Source organism: Thunnus albacares, chromosome 8 (genome assembly GCF_914725855.1).
Source record: "Thunnus albacares chromosome 8, fThuAlb1.1, whole genome shotgun sequence".
Classification (NCBI taxonomy): Eukaryota; Metazoa; Chordata; class Actinopteri; order Scombriformes; family Scombridae; genus Thunnus; species Thunnus albacares.
In genome coordinates this window covers 31,808,825-31,829,094 of record NC_058113.1, presented here as the reverse complement: position 1 = coordinate 31,829,094, position 20,270 = coordinate 31,808,825, and the positions used below count along the sequence as shown (strand labels likewise).

Sequence of the window (20,270 nt, the reverse complement as noted above, 5' to 3'; positions counted from 1 at the left end):
GAGCTAACATGGAAGAAAGAGTGGGTAGAGATGGAGGGAGGAGGAGGAGGTGGAGGAGGAGGGGAGGGGAGGGGAGGGGGGGGGTACAGTAGGGAGGCGGCTTATTCATCGTTCCTCCTCTGTTGTAGAATAGCCATGACCTAAAATTGGGATGGTTCCAGCGAGAGGAGAAGAAGAAGAAGAAGAAGAAGTAGAAGAAGAGGAGCTAGAAAAATCCCCTTTCCACTCTTCCAAAGTAACACACTTCCTCGTGTATGTGTGTGTGTGTGTGTGTGTGTGTGTGTGTGTGTGTGGTGTTACTATGACTCCAGGCTTACGTATGTGTGTTCATGCGTGAACAGTACACTGTATCTGTTCATGAGTGTGAGCAGCACTGAGGTACTGAATGTGTCTTTGTTCTTAAATTGTGCTGTTTCATTTTTTGGTTTAAAGAAGATTTTCTTTCACGATTTTACAGTTTAAGTGTGCAAAACTGAAAATTGTGGAGTGATATGAAGCCTTTTAACACTCAAATTCTAGAGCTGAGTATCATTTGAAACTTTTCAATATATTACTTATGTTTGAAGAAGACATCCACATGAAGAAATCTCCACAAAACGGTTCAGTTACCTTCTTAGAAATGATTAAAATCAGCATCTCTCCTCCTTCTTCCTCATTGACAAGTCCAGAATCTGTAAAACTACAAGACACAAGACGTCTCGGTGAACGTGTGTTGGAGTTTTAAAGCCGCATACTGGACCGTGATTGGCTTACAAATCCCGCTCGTGGGTCCACGTCGTGTTAAAGCTTTAAGATTTAAGGTGAGGCTCGGAGAAACTTTCCTACTCCGGCAGATAAATGTGACAAAACAAACTCCGGCTCATACACACATACATCATTCAGCACAGAGAGGAGAACAAACATCCAACTGAAGGAACAAGAAGAAGAAGAAGAAAAAACACATTTTGAGTGGAGGGAATAGTTTGACGGATAGTTTTGAGGGGAATCTGAGTTAGAAGAGAAGATTGATACCACTGATGCATCCGTCTCCTAAATATGAAGCTACAGCTAGGAGACATTTATCGTTTGTTCTGTCTTATTTATATTTGATTTATGCAAAAAATGATAATTTACACAGCGTTGTTAGGATTCTGCTGAAGAAGCGGTATCTTTGCTCCAGCTATTTTTGCTGTGGAAAGAGTATTTTTCTATCTTTTAGAGCTATTAAAAAGGTCTTAGAAACCATTAAATTTGCGCTCAGAAAGTGTGCAGATACCCTGATGGCTCTTTAAAGCGCTGCTGAAACCTATTTCTCTGCTCTGATATATAAAAACCTCCAGCTCACAGCGGCAGCGAGGACTGTTTTTTTCGCGGGCAAAAAAGCACAGCCGTTGCTTTCAGTCGATAGAGAGTGTACTTGTTTTCTGGCGGGCCGTGTCAGTGCAGGCATTAGATAACGTTTTATTTGATGGTGTTCAATGGCTGACTCGTCCTCACCTCTCGCCCAGGCCTCTCCTGCTCTCCAGCCCACACACACGCTCCCATGTAAAAAAAACCAAACACACACACACACACACACAGACATCCACCCACTGACACACACACACACACACACATACACTCATAAACACACTCTCCTGCTCTCCCTCTGCATCCTTCCTCTGGAGGATTCTGGCAGTTGTTTATGTTATTGAACTGGTTATCACATTACAGCTGGAACAGCACCAGGCTGAGAGAGAGAAAAGAGTCCTCCCGCTTTCTCAAGAAGAAGGCTAGAAAGGGAGTGAGAGGAAAAACAAGAGCAGAGGGGAAGACTAGATAAATGTTAAGGAGTGTTTTACACGGCGCTCGTCAGCATCATTACGCTTCTTTTAGAATGTAAATATTAGAAAACCGCATATAATCTGATCTTTACACAGCAGATGTAAATCACTTTAATTTGTGGTTTCACCGCAGGTCCTCCAAACCAGATAACACATCAGTTCCTTTAAAAACAACATATGATCATCTGATCTGATGCACCTCTTGACATTTTCTGTCAGTCACCTTCCAAAAATGCATATAATGTATAATTTATGACCTCTACGGCGGACGTGTTGCTACGTTAAAGCACAAAAACCGCTTTAAAGTTAGTGAAAGATTATTGTGAAAACAAAGCAACACTGGCTGTTGGAATGATGTGATGTTTGAACAGCAGTCTCCGGTGTGAAAGTCACTTCCTTTTAGCAGTTCAATCATCCGCGCTGACCTCCTCCCTAGAAGGTCGTGATGATATCATCACGCTATTTATGATGTATTTGCTTCTAATTTAAAACAGTCATAATTTGCGCTGCCAAAAACATTTTTTCAAAAATGTTGTTGAACACAGGACGGATGCTGTCATCTTTCTGGTGAAAACAGGTCACGGTCTTTGATTTTAAGTGGGTGTTTTAATCATCAAATTTCCATCATTTGGATGCATCCAGGATATAAAGACGATGTTTTTACAGTAACAAAACAAAGAGGCGAAGCTTATTTCTCTGCCTGTTCAGTTTGTGTGTTAGAGGAGAATAACGCTAGCTTCTAAAATTTAATTAAAAAAAAAAAAACTCAGTTTGTCACTTAAAGCTTTGTTTAAAATTCCCATAATATTCTTATATTCTTGAAACATACTGATACGGTTTAGTGACGTCACAGGACTTTAACTGAACTTCTAACATCGTTCCAATATTGCAAAACGTTGCTATTGTTACGCTTGATGTCATTTCTTTGCAGATGATTTCATTTTCTTTACTGGTAACGGTATATTTCTGGTATGTTCTATCTGTGTTGCAGCTGGCTTTTTGTCGTCGTTGTCTTTTTTTCCAATCAGGAAAAAAAGTTGAACACTGTCAGCAAGAAGATCTACAACAACACACCCACCCACACACACACACACACACACGCCGCAGCCAAAAGCTAAATCAGAATCAGGTGTCACAATTAACACTCAGATGCCTTTACTTGTTTCTCTATTCAGTGTTTTATTCTGCAGAAATCCCTGCAAGATATTTTCACATCAGTTTTTAATGATGATATCCCTTGTTACCATGACAGCAGATAAAAATTTTAAAACTGACAAATCGACTCTGGTAAAAATTTAAATCACAGTGTCGAGAGTCAGCTCAGCCAGATTTCATTTAAAACTGCTGAAAGCTGGAAACAGTAACATAAACACCTGTACAACATAAAATATCACAAAGCAACAGCCTATAATAACACTTACAACATGTTTATAGTAATTCTGTTGCTTATTTAACTGTGTTGTCATTTTGAAGCTGTACTTTGTGGTTTTATTGTAGTGGTTTTATATTGTGGGGTGTTTTATGGTATTTAGTTTCCTACCCTGGTGCCCGACGCAACAACAAAATACTGTCCTCACAAGAAAAATGACAGCATTAATCATTTCAGCAAATGCCCACTAGTGATTTATGTTCAAGTGACCAAGACACGGAGGAAGTGGTCTGACGTTAATATAGTGCCACTACAGCGAGAGTGTGGGGGTGATTGGATTGGTCAACGAAACTTATGACTTTGTTTCCTGCCAACAGTCAATGTTGGTTTCATTTAACCATAAATACAATTGTTGCCTAACCTTACTCATAATCATAATCTGTTCCTCTCCCTAATCAAGTCATTTTTGTGCCTAAACTTGAAGGAAATTTAACGATAGACGTGTCGGATCAACAAACAGTTTTATATTTGGTAAATATGGTGGTTTGTAACACTTTTGCAAGACACCAGCCAACAGACTAATAGTGCTAACAGCGATGTCAGATCAGAAAATACAGTTACAATACTATGAGTGTTTAATTAATAGGACTTGTTGGAAAATGCAACTTCAAATATTTCCAATAGTGTTGAATAAAAAGAACTTCCACAGAGTCTTAAAAGAGGCATCATGCACATTTCCAGCTCTATATTTATGGGGCTCTACTGGAATATCTTTGCATCCTTTACGAATCTCCTTATTTATCTTCTACTGGTCCTTTATGCAGCCCCTCAGTTCAGCCTCCGTCTGAAACAGGCCGTTTTAGCTCCTGTCTCCTTAAGCCCCGCCCTCCCGATGAGCCCACTCTGTTCTGATTGGCCGGCTTCAGGAAGCTTCCCTTTGGCAGATTTAATCTAACGTAAACAAACTAGTAGCAGGACTTCACTTTTCTCTCATTCCTTTACTGGAAATATAAACTTCTCAAATACATCTGTACATGTAAGAGCCCAAATGTGGACAATGTAAACAACACACAGAACGACCTTAGCAACAACCTTAGCAACAACCTTAGCAACAAAGGCTACAGAACGGACAGCTGTCACATAGAGGAAGTAGGAGGTAACTTTGCAAACGGAGCGTTCAGGGATGGCTGAAACCCTGCTTCTGACTTGCTGGGAGCATTTTTACAAACACTTTGACCACGTTTAACATCCGACAAAGCTGAATACGCCTCCTTTAAGCCTCATATCCACTGAGTTTATTGTATGTAAACCTCCTGTGTGCAGAGACTTGGAAGTGGGAGGAAACTAACATTTTAGCCTGAATAGCTTGTGATTTTTTATCCAGTTGATGCCTTGCTCCAGGAAGAGTCACACAGAGAATATAACCCTCTAACTCTCCTCCTCCTACTCCCAGCTCTTTGCTTTTAACTATACCTCTGGTTCAGCGTGCCTCTGCGTGTGCTCTGCGTGCTGAGTTACTCTACAAAACATACATGAATGTTGATTATTCATTTCCTTTGACACAGCAGCAGGCAGGAGGCAGGTTAGTCGTAGCGTGTGAACGATGAGAGACGAAGAAAAGAAAGAAAAAAAAAAGAGATTTGGTGGTTTAAAAACTCTGCACTAGAAGTTCTGGAAACTTCTTTCTTGCTCTGTTTTGCACACACAGCAAGAATACATAATCCAGAGATGTTTTTTTTTTTTCTTTTTCTTTCACCCCATGGTTTTCTCATCCAATCCAAAGAAGTGCTGCGCTTTCAAATCCCCCCTTCTCTTCTTCCTGGCTTTGCTTCTCTTTTTTTTTTTTTACAAAACGATAATCTCGCGCTCCGCCACGATTCACTTCGCAGGAAAAACTTTGTCTGACAAAAGTGTTTCAGGGGGAGGGAGGGGAGGGGGGGGGAACGTTCACGGAGGGGTCGTATCTTTCCCAAATTTTCCTGAATAAGACTTCAGTGACGGAGCCCCCTTTCAGTCTCCATCAGAGGAAGCATCTCTCTGTGTGTTGCTCCAGAAAAAGTTTCACTCTCCACCATCCAGGAAACATTAATACCCCCCCGTGATAATAAAACAACTTGACTTAGAGGTAGATTATTTCCTGCCTAGCGCGTGACCCCGGGATTATAAAATCCACATCATATGGTCAAACTGTCATTACTATTGTACACAGTAGTGATTGAAGTGGAAACCTAGGTATTGTGGGTTAAAATGATTATGGATTAACATGACAGCGTGTTTTTTTTTCCTCCTTTCCGCCGTAATGCCGTGGAGCACCGGCTCCAGTCAAGCAAAGCAAAGGAGCTTAGTGCTTTTAGCCCTCGGTTCTGGTCTATGGTAGCATCTGTTGTTACAGTCGGACACGGCGTACACACTCCCGAGCCACTCAAACACATGCTGGAGGGTCATAAAGCCCTGTTTTAATGCACTGAGTGTGTGTGTGTGTGTGTGTGTGTGTGTGTGTGTGTGTGTGTGTGTGTGTGAGTAGGTGGGTGGGTGATACAGTATGAAGGAAGGCTTTTCACAGAGGACAATTCCTCTGGAGTCACAACAGGTGTGTGTGTGTGTGTGTGTGTGTGTGTGTGTGTGTGTGTGTGTGTGTGCAGATTGCTGAGGGGAAGTATGAGCTGGGCACTAAAAGGAGGAGGGGGGGGGGGGGGGGGTTGGAGGGCTTATGAAGGGTCCCCTCTGCCCCACCTGTAGCCTGTCAGCTGTTGTAAGCCTGTTAAAACGTCAGCTGTTTCTGAGGAGAAGTGTGTGTGTGTGTGTGTGTGTGTGTGTTAGTCAGTGTCAGGGAGCTTGTGGAGGTTAAGGGGAGAGGGGGAGGGTGGGTAGGCTGGCTCCGTGTGGCCCTCATCGCCCCATCGCACATCAAACGCCTCGTCGCCTTCGGGGATTTGTTTGCGCAACACGCAGCACCTCGCGGCTGCGCGGAGCGCTGTAACGGTCTCCTGTCTCGCTTTGCCCTCTTTTCCTGCATCAAACGGCGTAGTCGTGAGAACTCACCAGACTTACAGCAAGTGTGTGAGAGCTTTGTCTGACTTACATTATTTCAATCGTCTGTACCTTTCGGTGACATACATGTGTCGTTCTAGAAACCAGCAAAAACATTTCTTTATTGAACAATAAAGCCAAACTTCTGAAAAAGCATCTGTACAATAAAAATTTAGTTTAAAATTGCCATTTTAAATCAAAGTAGCAAAGTATTCAAGTTCAAAGCTTTCAGTACTTCACAAATTTGGTGCAACAGAAATGTTTTGCTTGGCTTCTAAAAAAGATCTGGAAACAAGTAAAAAGCAGCTGGACCTTCTGGCAGCAACTTTTACAAGAAGTTTTGATGTTGGATGTCAGTCTGGTAACAGAAATAATTCCACATTTGGCTTGTGACACGACTTTTTCAACAAGTTAAGTAGACAGTTTGAGACAAGGTGGAGTCTTTGATGTGTCTGTTGTGTTTTCAGCTGCTTGGCTCTGATCTTCAGGGACCGTTGAGAGCCAAACTGCAGCTCCTCTCCAGTCCTTCTTCAGCTTCTTTAGATTATTTTACACAACAATTATTATCTTTATTGATTCAATCTGCTGAAGCTTGTTTTTTCAAAGAAATGGTGGCAAATTCCTTGTTGAAGAAGATTATGAATCTAAACATTTGGCGAAGGGCCACAACTATCTGTTATTATCATGATTGATTCATTATGACATGATGAATCTGTTGCTCTCGCTGAGGTTTCTCACTATTAAAGGGCTTTTTAAAGGAAATCATTCCTTATTGAATTGAGGGTCTAAGGATAGATGATTTGTGATGCAAGGCTATACAATGAAAATTGACATGACTTGACTCTCGACTCAAAAAATGTTGATTACTGATCCCCAAAGTCCAAAGTGACGTCCTCAAACATCTTGTTTTGTCCACAACCCCGAAGATACTCAGTTTACTGTCATGGAGGACTAAAAAAACCAGAAAATATTCACATTAGAGGAGCTGGAACCAGAGAATTCAGACATTTTTTCTTTAAAAAAAATACTCAAAATGATTCATTTATCAAAACAACTGACAGTTAATTTTCTGTCAGTCAACCAATCAATGAATCTACTGATCATAGCAGCTCTTATTCGATGCCAGCTCTGGAAATGATCAACTTTGCATTTAGCAAATGGCAAGAAAACACCTCAAACGCATCACCTGTCCATCACGAGGCTGTGATGGACAGGTGACACAACAACCTGAAGGAGTCTTCTGCGAGAACTCTTCTTTAACTGGTGTGCAGAAGCTGTTCAGTTTGGCTCATGGAAGGATTTTTTTCTAATAACACCTCAAACAAAACTCAGCTGCTCCCTTCTTTTAACACCTTGTTCACTCAGCAGATGTTGATCCCGTGACGATTTACAGCGAGCGTGGACGTATAACAAGCTTCAAATCACTGCCATCAGTCGTAACCGATAGTATAGATCACAGGAGGTCAGAGCCAGAGAGATTTAAAAAACACACAGGTAATAAACTGCTTCTGTGACTTGTGTGTAAAACCTTTCGATCCGAATAACTCTTTTCAAATTAACATCGATGAACCTTTAGTTCCAGACGTCTGCTCTTATTTTTCTGGGCGTAAGCTAAAAACGTCTGCTGTCTCTCAACTCTCCGGTCGGCGGTGCCGGCGTGGGAGTCGCAGGTGTTTGAGTGATTTATGGCTTTAATTTGCTTGATAGATTAAAATATAATGCAGCAACAAGGATAGAGCGTTAATTAGGGTATCGCAGCGAGGTCCTGCTTCCCTCAGGTTGCTTGGCAGCCAGACAGAAAGAGCTTACTACCACACTTAAGACTTTAAAATAGAATAAATACTCTACACATAGAGGCTAAAAAAGAGTTGAAACAGAAAGAGACCTTCAGTTATAAAGTAGAGAGGAAGAGCAGAGTCTTTTGAGACTTGTGAATCAAGGATACACCCAACTAAACGCTGTCAAACCGTCCCTCCGTGTTAACAATCTGTCCCTGAAACCGTTCCTGTGTCCGAGCGGACGCCGACGGCCTGGAAAAGCTTTGGAGTAGAGGAGAGGAGGAGGGGGGGGGGGTGTTGGGGGGGAGCTTGGGGGGGGAGTTGGAGCTTTTGTGGTGGCAGCTGAGTGAGGCAGACAGTTGAAGGGAACAGGTTGCTGCGTCTGTTAGGGCTCGTCTTGCTCGCTCTTGACCTTTAACCTTTTAGCTGTGACAGCTTCAGGGGGGCTCGGGAGATACCAAATTTCTTCTGGATTGGGAGAGCCGGGCCCCGGGGGGTGGGGGGGTGGGGGGTGGGGGGCTACAGATGAGAGATGTACGCTACACCGGCCAGTATAAAAAAGACACTACAAGGTTTTGTTCTGAAAAGCTCGGGAGAGTCGAGGAGTTGTTTGTCGAAATCAGCGAAATATTGGAGCCAACTAACTCCTCCCGGCCACTCCTCCTCCTCCTCTCTCTCTCTCTCTCTCTCTCTCTCTCTGTCCAACTCTGTCATGGCTGAATATTTTCAACAACAACTCAACTCTCACGAGATGTCGGAGCGAGACTTCTCCTCGAGCGGTTAGACACAATAACAAACAGACGGGATCAACCGAAAGGTGAAGAACAACATTACATTTCTCTGTATGGTCCTTTTACATAATGCTGTCAGACTCTTAGAATAAACTATCTGAGCCTGTCAGTGCCAAAAACAAACAGTGGACGTGCATTGACGGGGCGTTATTACCCCCCAAAGGATTATATTGGACATCAGTCACTGAGACACAAACTGATGGGAAAATAAGTTTCCCTTTAATTAGTTTAAACAGATGTTGAGCTTATTTCATCTGCATATTTCCATGTTTTTTAAGACTTTTATATTAATATAAGCTGTTTCAACCACAAACTGTGAATTTAGAGCAGTTAAAAACACTTCTAAAGGTTGTTAGAACATTTTAACAACGTCTGTGGAAAAGTTCATGTGTCATATCAGCACAAATCCCGAAGAGTTTCCCGTCTTGACTAACTCACAGGATGCAGATTTGCTTCACTTGCTCTAAATTTGATTTTTGGTGTTGGACACTTTTCTACACATCAGAGGATGAGGGTGATGAATGGAAACTTTAAGACACAGATACGATCTACTGGCATCATGAGGTTTTTACCTTTGACCTCCGTGACCTTTTATGGTGACCTGGACCCGTCAGTATTCACAGAGTTAAATAGAAAGTTGTCATTTGAAAGGTAATTCATTATCAGGACTGAGTCTCCTGTGTGTTAAATAACAAAACAATCACTTCCTGTTGCTCCTCTTTCACATTAAAAGGTGTTTTTGTGAAGCAGCTATAAGAAATGTACTGTATTAGTCATGAACTGTCTCTATTATTATACATTTCTGAACCATATATCTTTGCTTATATTTGCACATGAGCAGTGATTGGATTGAAAAGCTTGCAGAGCAGAAGTATCAGTTTGCAGAATTTCAATGTATGACTGATTTATAAGCAACATTTAGCATACAGAGTTATGTGAAGCCATTCAAATGTGTTAAGATGAGGAGGTTCGAGCGAGGTGGAAGAGTTTATGCAGCGGTCGGACACATGGATCGAATTTTTTCCCCCTGAAATGTTTTGTTTCATGTGTATAAACATTTTTTCACGATGCAAGTTGGACCTCCTCTGCTTTATTAGATCATAATGTTATTTTGACGGTGCAGACTACGGTGGAAGTCAACGGGTGCAAACGGACTGCGATCACAGAGGAAAAACCTGCTGAATACATCCAACATGAAGCACCAGTAATACATCGGTTATGTCACTGTTCACCGTCATCGTATATACGCCGTGAAAGTGTTGATGAACGAGAACCTGGACAGCTTTAGACAATGCTCACGCTGGCACAGATAACGTGCAGTATGGATGTGTATTTTCTCATGGAAAATATGTTTTCATCTTTTATTATGCAGCAAGATTTGTCAAGAGTGTGACAAAAAAAAAAAATGTGGAGAATTCCTCCATAATGTAGGTCACACACACACAAGAGAAAAGCTCACACGAGTGCCACACCAGAGAAAAGCTTTGTCATTTTTTTTTTTTTTTTTAAATTTACCCCATCCTTGGGAGGGAGAGGCAGATTTGCATAATCAGGGTATTCACTGTCAAACCCTTGAAAGCATATCATGTTTATTCACAAACCTGTCATTTAGTACAAAGACAAAGTACCAAATAAGCTTGTCTTCAACAAAACCTCTGGAGTTTTTCTTTGTATTGGCGCATCACTCAGGTGGTGCACCTATCACAGGCAGAAAACACACAAAAAAACAAATATTCATAGAAGTATCTGCAGCTACATAGATGGATGTTTATCATTTCCAGAGCTGTAGCTTATATGCTTTTGTGTTTCCTTTCAACATAAATACACTTGCCTCGGGGCAAAGTAGCTGCTTCCTTCTCACCGCTCTATTAAATAAGAGAGAATAGATATCCTCTCTCTGTGTTTCTGCCTCCCCCACCTCTCCCTCAGTGCCGGATCCCCACCGCATGTAGCCAGCACCACACAGTCTTGGCCGATGCTCGCGTTTGTCTCCAGGAAGAGCGGAGGTAGGCTCATAGATCCCCGTTTTAGGCTCCGGGCCAACACCGTGTGTTCAACATGGAAGGCCCCCAGGCAGGCGCACACAGACGACAAATGTGGATGGCAGGCAGGGTGGGGTGGGGGGGGGTGGCGAGGAGGGGGAGGGGGAGGGAGAGGGGGAACCTGGAGAAGGGGCAGTGAGATACTGAGCACTTTGTGTTTGTTGTGGAAGTAATTGTGTGCTCAGTGTTCTGGCATAAGGTTTGTTGTGTTTAGTGGTGTTGTATATTTTTTCCCGTCCATGGGCAGATTTCCTGCTCCTGATAGACGAGGAGAAAGCGTTTCCTCCGTCCTCTCTTTGCAGATTTATCCATATAAGTTATTGCTCCTAAGACGAAATTGGCCCTTGGAATTTTTGCCTCTCTCTCTCGTTTTAACCCCGTCGGGCTCCTGGCGCAGACGTGCCTGCGCCGTTACATACATTCAGTCTGTTGTGTGGAAACTCAATGACACAACTGTTTAGCAGACTCCTGGCCTCCCATTTCCCACACCCTCCGGGCCCCCTTGGAGATTTCAAGGTCAGGAAAGGGCACGGGCTCGAGATTCATTCCTTGGGAAGCTGAGCCACTGTCGCGAACGGTCACATACAGCGAATCTCTCCTTTTACAGTCGTCCCTGTGAGATACTGTTACTGTATCTCTCCAAGTTTGGATCCGGGCAGGTTTTGATTTCCACGGCTCCGGACGCGGCGTCCAATCAGAGTCGTCGGCGGCGGCGTTTCATCGGAGCTGACGGAGGGGGGGGGCAGGAGAGATGCGGCGGCGCAGTGACGGCGGAGGAGTCATTTTAAAAACCGAGCGTTGAGAGTCCGAGCCGAGTGGCACGAGACATTACCGGTGTGTTGAACTCTCTCCGACAGCTGAGCATGCGATCGTGTGTGTGTGTGTGTGTGTGTGTGTGTGTACGCGCACGTGTATAGATTTTAGGGGTGGAGGGGCCTTGAAGGGTCCAGTGGAACAAAAGGTATGTAGGCAGCTGCCGTCCCGCAGCCAGCAGCTCATGATCCTAGTGGAGGATGTACACACACACACACACATACACACACATGTGCACGAGGGACAGATTGGTGAGCAGTGAGGATCTGACACACTCAGCTAGGCAGCTAGTGACTCCCTCACTCTCATGACACACACACACACACACACACTATGTTTTTTTGGACAGTTTTCAAATTCCTAGCACAATACAGTTAGTTTTTTTTGGCATATTTACTCCAGGCAGCCAATGAATAACATTCATTTTACATAAAATCCTCAAGTTTCAGAAGCTGGAAGCAGAGAATGTTTAGTATTTCTGCTTCATAAATGACTCTGCCAATAAATTTTCCTGTCATACAGAAATTAGTAGAAACAAATAAATGTTATCTTGCGACATGATAGAAATTTGTCTCTGACATGACTCACAAATACACAGAGAAAACAATATGTCAAGAAGTAAAAGTAAAAAAAATACATTTAAATGTCTAAAACAAAGCATCATGCTTTGTAAAATAATAATATGTGATGTTAAGTATATATGATTTGTAGTAAATGTGCTGAAATGTAAAAAAAACCCAGTGGAATGGCCCTTTAAAGAGCCGCCCAACAAGCACCTCAATTGCCAACATGGACGCTGATGAATTGGTGGCAGTTGCTGAAGGCATATTAGGGCAAAGGGTGACCTGGGAGGGGTTTGAGGAGTGTACTGTGTGTGTGTGAGGGGGGGGGGGGGGGGGGGGGGGGGGGAATTAGGAGCAACAGCAGCAGCAGAGGAGGGGGGGGGGCTGCTGGTGGTGGTCGTGGGTGCGGGGGTGTCCAGAGTGAGAGGGGGGTGTAATTTGGGGCGTCCAGAGTGAGGCGTTCCACCAGCAGTTGTCACTTCAGTAGTGGATGGTAGAGTGGCACATGTGCTGCTCCGAGGTTGTTTCTCTTCTCAGGACTGTATCCTCTCTGCGATCTTTGTGACTCGGACTATCTCGCTACTCGGAGAGCTCTTTTTCAAATTAACCGGCCTCGATCCAGATTCCAGACGGTTTCCTTTCTCTTGTTTGTGTCAGAGCGCTTCCATACCGCCTTTTGGCATCTTTAATCTTTGACGGTAAGAGCGAGCGACTGAGACAGTTCTCAGTGAGTGTGTGTGTGTGTGTGTTTCACGCTGATGTAATTGGTTTGAATTGACATGAACGCCGCTTCCCCTCAGAACCATAATTACTTCAAGAGAAAATGTCATTCTTGTTGGCTGTTTTTTTTTTTTTTTAAAGTGTTCACATTGCTTCTCCTCTGGCTAAATGTAACATTATTCAACTTTTGCATGCTTGGTTTAAGCTGCTGAAAAAGACCCTCTCAAAAAATGTTCTGAGCTTTTTGGGAGCCTTCCTAATCAGTACAGGAAGTCATCGTTGGAGGGGGGGGGGTATGGGGGGCTCGGCTGGCGCCTCTGAGGACTTTTACGAGGTAGATAGCGAAGAGTGCGAGGTGACTTGTAGCCTGTTCTCCATCGTCAGCCGCCGAGCTGACACCTTCCTTCTCCCCCCCCCCAGCCCCCGAAAATCTGCTGAGAGAGGATCTAGAGCAGCGGAGAGAGAGGGGGGCTGCTGTTGTGAAGATTTATGGCTAATAGCTTGTGTTGTCGTGCCGCTCATAACGTCACACCTGTTCTTCTTCTTTCTTGAATTGAAGACTTACACGGCCGTTGATGCCTCTAGTGAGTGTCGTGATTGTCGTGCCCTTGACATCTGTTAAAACTATGTTGTTTACTTCAAAAGCACACACATAGACATAGACTTTGAAGATTCGCAGTTGATGGGTTTTCTTTGACCTTGGTGTTTTTGGTAGAAGTGTGGAAATGTCTTGATTCTAAGATGCATCACGATGAGGAAGTGGACGATCATGAATCGAGTCACAAATGTCTAAAAATTGATTTTCTAAATGTTAGTTCGATTGATTGAAAAAGGCGGAACTCACCTGCGAGGGCACCCGGACAGCTTACAGCGAGCACACGCTAGAGTTATCATGTAGTTCATCTTCATAAAAGGCAGCGATTGCAAGCGTGTTTTGATATAGTGACCTTTGCGAGATGAACTAGAACTTTCTACGCCGTCACCCAGAGACTAACGTTAGCGGAGAGGAGCAGCAAACTCCAGCGGTAACAAACAAGACACACACTGCAGCACTTAAACAACTTAAACCAACTCTGAGGTGAACAATATAACTCTGTTTCACCTCAGAAACCCTGCACCCACTCGGCTTCTTGGGGTAGCGATGGCTAACGATGCTGCTCTCCACTGCCGGAAACAGCCTTAATACTAACACAGCAGAGCAGACCTACCTATCATTCTCATGTTATTCTGAGACTGTTATTCTCTTATTAATTCATTGCAGTTAACTTTTTTTTTAAAATGAAAAGGCTTCAGACTATTTATCTTATCTGTCAGTTATGTTTCATATTGTATCTCAGTGGGATAAGGACACCAGTGAATGGTTTGGTAGCAGTTTACTGGAGCAAGAGAGTGAAAATTTGGCCCCCTTTTCTATTCAATAGATCAAGAATCAATTCTGAATGGAATCAGACATCCAGGTATCTGAATCCTAGTGTTTGCTCTGCTCATATCTTGGTTTTTCAAGGCTAAGTCAGTCAATCAGAAGGTAAATGGAAGGAAGTTGTTTATCCATGCTCTGGAGAAATCAGCCTAATCTGCTGTCTGCTTCTATCTTCTGTAACAAGTCTCCTAACTGTTAAGAATCACTCTCAAACTACACATATGTGAGAGACATGACTGCCACAATACTAGAAACCAGCGTTTCATTTTTAAATGATGACAGAAAATCAGTTTTTCTTGAAGCGATTCGACGGCTCGGCATGTTGAAAATACTGTTCTCTCTTTAACAAGTTTATTGGCTCGCCTTGTCGCCTGGCCTCATTTATTTAAAAACCCGCTCAGTCAGAAGAAGAAGAAGAAGAAGAGTGGAACGGACTCGCCGGTCTCCAAGCAGCTGCTCGACACTTGTTTTGAAGGGTATCTTGACAACAAAGCTACCCTGGCTCCGTCTCCCCGTGGCCAGATTGAAAGATGCCTCTGTGAGCTGCTGAGCTAATGACCGCACGTATAAACAGTCATGACCAGAGTCAGTTTATTCTGCATCTCCTGCACAAAAAAAAAAAAAAAAGACCTGTTTCCTTCAGGGAGGGTTAATCTGCTGAAAGGATTCTCAAAGCAGCCTTGTGTGTGTGTGTGTGTGTGTGCCAGATTGTCTGCAGAGTGTTTATTATTATTGAGTGCCTTCAGCATACTTACAGTGCCCACATTTCGTAGGTAATGAAAGATAAAAACTCACAAAACAGTTTGTTGTTACTGCTATAAATAGACAGGTATTATTCTCACCCGCATTCTTAAGAATAAACCTGATAGTAACTGTGATAAACGGTTCTATTTAAGAGTCGGCCGGGTACCTGGATCTGGCCCGTCTGGCTCTTGCGCGCCGAAGCCTCATTGATGAGAACGTGTTCGACTGGTGATGGCAAACTTACGTGCGCACGCTGACTCCGGCGAGCACGCCCTCTGTCCTCAAGTGTCACATTGATGTCATCAGTGTTTTGTCTAGAGGGCATTTTTCTCTGTCACAGACCTTTTGTTGTTGTTGCGCCACAGCAGATTTAAGACGATGGGAAAACCTGCGAGGGAGGAAACCTGTAAACAGTCTTATTCACTTTACGTCTCAAGAGGTACATTCCAACACACGCTGCGCTGTTCGTCCTGTTTTCAAAAGATGGTTTCAGATTATAAATCATCTGGAAGAAGCCGAAGTAATCAGCTGTTCCTCGTGAATAATAGTCAAATTGTTACCGTATCGTTCAAAATGATCACTTTTCACTTCACTTTTGGAGCACACACACGTTAGGGTCAGATATTTAGTTAGTTCATCAGTTAGTTCAGGGTTACAGCTATGAATTATTATCATTTGGTTGATTATTTTTGATTTTCCATCTAATTGTTTACTCTGTAAAATGTTAAATGAAAGAAAAAGTAAAAAATGCTGATCACAAGTGTCCAGAATCCAAACATATTCAGTTTACGATGATGTAAAACTGACAAAAATTCTCATAACGGAGAATCTGCAACAAGCTTCACAACTGGCTTCAATGATTCATTGATTATTGGCGATTACTTTGCTGTTGCTGTTTGATAGAAAATTAATTTGTCAAATAAGGAATTGAAAGATTTGGGAGTTTAATAACAGACACTTCTTAGACTATATGATTAATCCCTTAATTGCAGAAATAATGGATAGATTACTGGTTATTGGGAATAATCAGTAGTTGCATTCCAGCACTGAGGCAGGACAAGCAGCTGTTGCTGGGATTGAACCTCTGACCTTTTACAGGATGATCTCTGAAAACACAAGGCAGCCTTTAAGTACCAATAACCTTCCATGTAGATTTATAAAAAACCTCAACCTCACTGTGTACTTCCTGTATCTGAGGACTCCTTCACATCGAGTGCTTGAGTTTAATGGAATGGAATTAAGTGGCGATCCAGAGGAGATGCTCAGTCTTTAGTAGCATTTTTTTTTTTTTCCTTTCTTACCTCCGGACATTCCAGCTTTATGTTTCATTCTTCCTGTATGAGCTCTAGTGCTGAAAACAACCATTTAGGTGAAATCATTTATCGAGCAAAAACACCAAACATTCATTACTTCCTGCTTTTCAAACGTGAAGGTTTTCTCTTGTTTATCATTTTATTTTAAAGATCTTGGACTGTGAGATCATGTGAGGGACATTTTTCATTATTTTGTCACATTCTACAAACAGAAACTATTGACAGACTGATATATAATGACGATAATCTTTAGACTCGTCATCAATGGATACAGACAAAACAAACAATTTGATGAGTCACTTTTGGTTGGTAATATGCTCTTATTTTTTGAGATTTTATACTAAATGGTTAATTAATAAACAATCAACAGATTAATCAATAATGAAAGTAATGGTTGCAGCCATCTAAAGCACCCCCCTGTTTAAACAAGTCGGTTTGCCAACAACAACAAGTTGTAAACAGAAAAATCCTCTCTTCACCGTGAGATCTCTCCCTCTCAACTGTTCCACCGGATCATCCAATCATCTCACGCTCATTTCAGGAACGGGTGTGTCTCCGAAGGGTTTTACCTTTTTGGTTGCGAGGTAACCCGACAGGTCAAACCGCATAGTAGTCCCTGCCGGTGATGCACTAACAAGGGCACGTCTTTGGAGTAAACAACAAACCACACTTAAAGTATTGTGTGACCTGCCAACAACTTCCCTCTGCTTCACATGCTTCCAGAGCTGCTGGACAAAAGGCATCTGTGTGTGTGTGTGTGTGTGTGTGTGTGTGTGTGTGTGTGTGTGCTCTCATACAGTATGTGCATGCATGGATGGGTATTAACAGGGTATTTTTTCCTGTATTCATGCCAGAGGCTCTGAGCACAAACATTATATCAGTGACAGTTAAGAGTGCCCTGTGTTGAGTGCGTGGTGGGGGCGTGTTTTTTTTCTTTGTGTGTGTGTGTGTGTGTGTGTGGTTGTTTTTGTTTTAATGCACATGTTTAAGAGTGTGTGTGTGTGTATGTGTGGCGGTATTGACAGCAGCCCGGCAGCACGGGCGTGATTCACGAGCTGAGAGGCACAGATCTCTTTAGCGCCCCTCCCATCGCATCCTATCCCATCCCCCCCCCCCCCCCAACCACCACCACCACCACCACCTCAGAAGTGCTGCCCTTGCACTGCATCAGCCCTCCCCTACTTTCCCCCACCTCTCCAAAGACTCACCCATGATTGGTTAAGAAGAGGAGGGGGGGAAGGGGGGAAAGTAGGGGGGGGGGGATCATATTCCATTGCCAAGGTTGGCAGAGTAGACGCACAGGCACAATCACAGTCACAAGCCAGGCTTCAGATATAAGGCCAGCAGCTCCCTCCTCCACTATTTGTCACAATGCCCCCCCCCCCCCCCCCCCCTCCTGTTTCTTCTTCCTTCCACCTGCTGATGCTTCTACCACAAATTCAGTCATCAAGATTGGTTTATATAGCGAGGATGCATGCTGGGAGACTGAAGCCTGAGTGTGGCAGGAGCCGTGTCCAATGGTTGCCCAGGAACATGAGGCAACAGGCTGTAAATATCCAACAGCTGGTGCTGGCAGAACACCCTCAAGGTTGGGCTGCAAACCGAGCCTTGCCGGGTCAGATGAGGGAATTCAGTGGCCCAGTTAGACACCCCCCCCCTCCCCCCTCCTCCCACCACCACCTTCAACCATCAGTCTGTTCCCCAATGAGGAACAAACCCATTATATTTTGCTCTTCCCCCTTTCCTTCCCTCCTTATAAAACCCGATTCATGCTTCCAGTGGATCTCCACGCTGGCAAGCCGAGTATGAACCTTGGCATTAATGCTTTCGTGATGACAAGGGGGCCCTACGTGCAGATATGCGCAGCTCAAAGGGGGGGTTCTCCGGTGATTTAGTGTGTGGCACTTTTATAAAGTCGGGGGGACTCGCAAAAGACAGAAAAAGAATGGTTGAATCATGATTTGTAGCCATGCGCTTAAAAAAAAAACAAACAGCTGCTTTGGTTGGGGCGTGTTGCTTCAGGTACTGGTGAGACAATAAAATAATCCAGGAAGTTCAGTTCAGGTTCAGGGAGTAACAGATACATGAGTTTGAAGGTTTATCAGACAGGATTTGAACTCTGGCGAGTCATCACGCTGAGATCCACCTCGTTTTTCGTCACGACGATCCGAAGGTAAAAAAAACAAAGTAGATTTGATTGCTTTGATGCAGCGCTTTGCCGGATGATGTTACATTATGTTGCAGCAACACTTGAGCCAAGTTAAACATTTTTGCCATTCAAAGGAATCGGGGGGGGGTTTAGGGGGGGGGGGTTTAGGGGGGGCTGTGTTTTTCCATGCAGTGCCTGCATAATATAACTCAATACCGTTTCATTGAGACCCTCCCTGCCTGGTAAATGCCGACGTGTTCCTAGTTTGTAATGAAGGCTTTCTTTGAGCCCAAGCTGAGATAATCTGATGACATAATTTGGGGCTATTTTCTCAAATTTGACTCCACTATGAAATACAATGACATGTTTTTGAAATTCAACCAAAATCCAGTGATTGTCGTTTTGACTTGAGGTCTGAGGCAAATTTCCGCTGTAAATTTCTCTGTAAAATACGACTAAGCTATCGAATTCCCAAAACAAGGATATACACATTTCAGCTTGATTTCATGCGTCTCTTCTTCCTGTCACTCCCAGCCCTGCTATCTTTTCCTATGACTCAAAGGAACCTGAGTTTATGACCGTTTCATTACGCCACAACCTCAAACACCTGCTGATTTGATTTCATGCGATTCCCATGTCGCCGTACAAGGCATCTGACGGCATCGTTTGTCATCTCATGTTCCGTCCGTCACGTCAGACCGGTTGTTGAAGGAACATCACAAGTGATGAATGAATATTGGTGAAATATCGATCCGCCCGGGCTTCAAACCGAGAGACGTATCAGTCATTCTGACGGCCTCGCTGTAGAGGTTGTGACACCGACAGTTACAGTACATGCGGGGCAAGTTCTTGAAACCTGAAGCCTCAAAAGTCCTCTGCGGATCTCGAGGTGACTCCTCTGATATTGGCCGTGTTTTCCAGTAGGGACTGCCAACTGATATGAGCTGTTTTCATACAGTTCAGCAACATGATTTGTTAAGATACATGACATAAACGCTCTACTATTTGGTAATCCGGCGCGCCTCAAAGTACCGTGTGTATTTTTAGCAGCCACTGATGCGGCAGCAACGTCTATTAAATAACAAAAGGTTTGATTGGACTCTTTTTAACCTGCACTAACATCTCTGTATGAAAATATTTCTGTCCTGATTCATTAAGTAGGGTTTAAAGCGGTAAAGAGCATCCCCTTCTCCACTAAGCAAGACGCTGTTTGCTTTAATAAAACAGAAGTGAGATTCTTTTCCTTCAAGAAGTGTCAAAACAAAACTTACGATACAGCGAGTGAGTGACTGCCAAGAAACCGGGGATTAGGGGTTGGGCAATCTTAAACAATTTGATATTTGTTCACTTTCATTCAACAATGATGCAGATAAATGTGATGTCATACAGTTTCAAATGTGATTTACATCAATCAATCAATCAATCAATCTTTATTTATATAGCGCCATATCACAACAGAAGTCATCTCAAGGCACTTTTCACATAGAGCAGGTCAAGACCGTACTCTTTAATTTACAGAGACCCAACAGTTCCCCCATGAGCAAGCACTTGGCGACAGCGGTAAGGAAAAACTCCCCTTTAACGGGTAGAAACCTCAAGCAGACCCCGGCTCTTGGTGGGCGGCCATCTGCTTTGACCGGTTGGGTTGAGAGAGAGAAAGAGAGAGGGGAAGGGGGAGGGGGGACAGCAGAAAAACAATGACAACAACAAACAACAACAAGCACAAGCATCAACAG

At 43.4% G+C, this 20,270-nt stretch overlaps 1 protein-coding gene across 13 annotated transcripts in view; it reads left to right on the top strand.

Annotated features, from left to right (window-relative positions):
* mef2d (myocyte enhancer factor 2d) overlaps positions 1-20,270 on the top strand; it is a 110,864-nt gene that overhangs the window by 16,007 nt on the left and 74,587 nt on the right. For 11 of the 13 annotated variants that reach the window (XM_044358359.1, XM_044358358.1, XM_044358363.1 and 8 more), the window contains exon 1: positions 12,622-12,886. The exons of 1 other annotated variant lie outside the window; for it this stretch is intronic. The gene's annotated coding sequence lies outside the window, so the exon portion shown is untranslated. Of the gene's footprint in view, positions 1-12,621; positions 12,887-18,123; positions 18,559-20,270 lie in introns of those variants that run through there. One more of the 13 variants, XM_044358356.1, reaches the window with a different exon arrangement.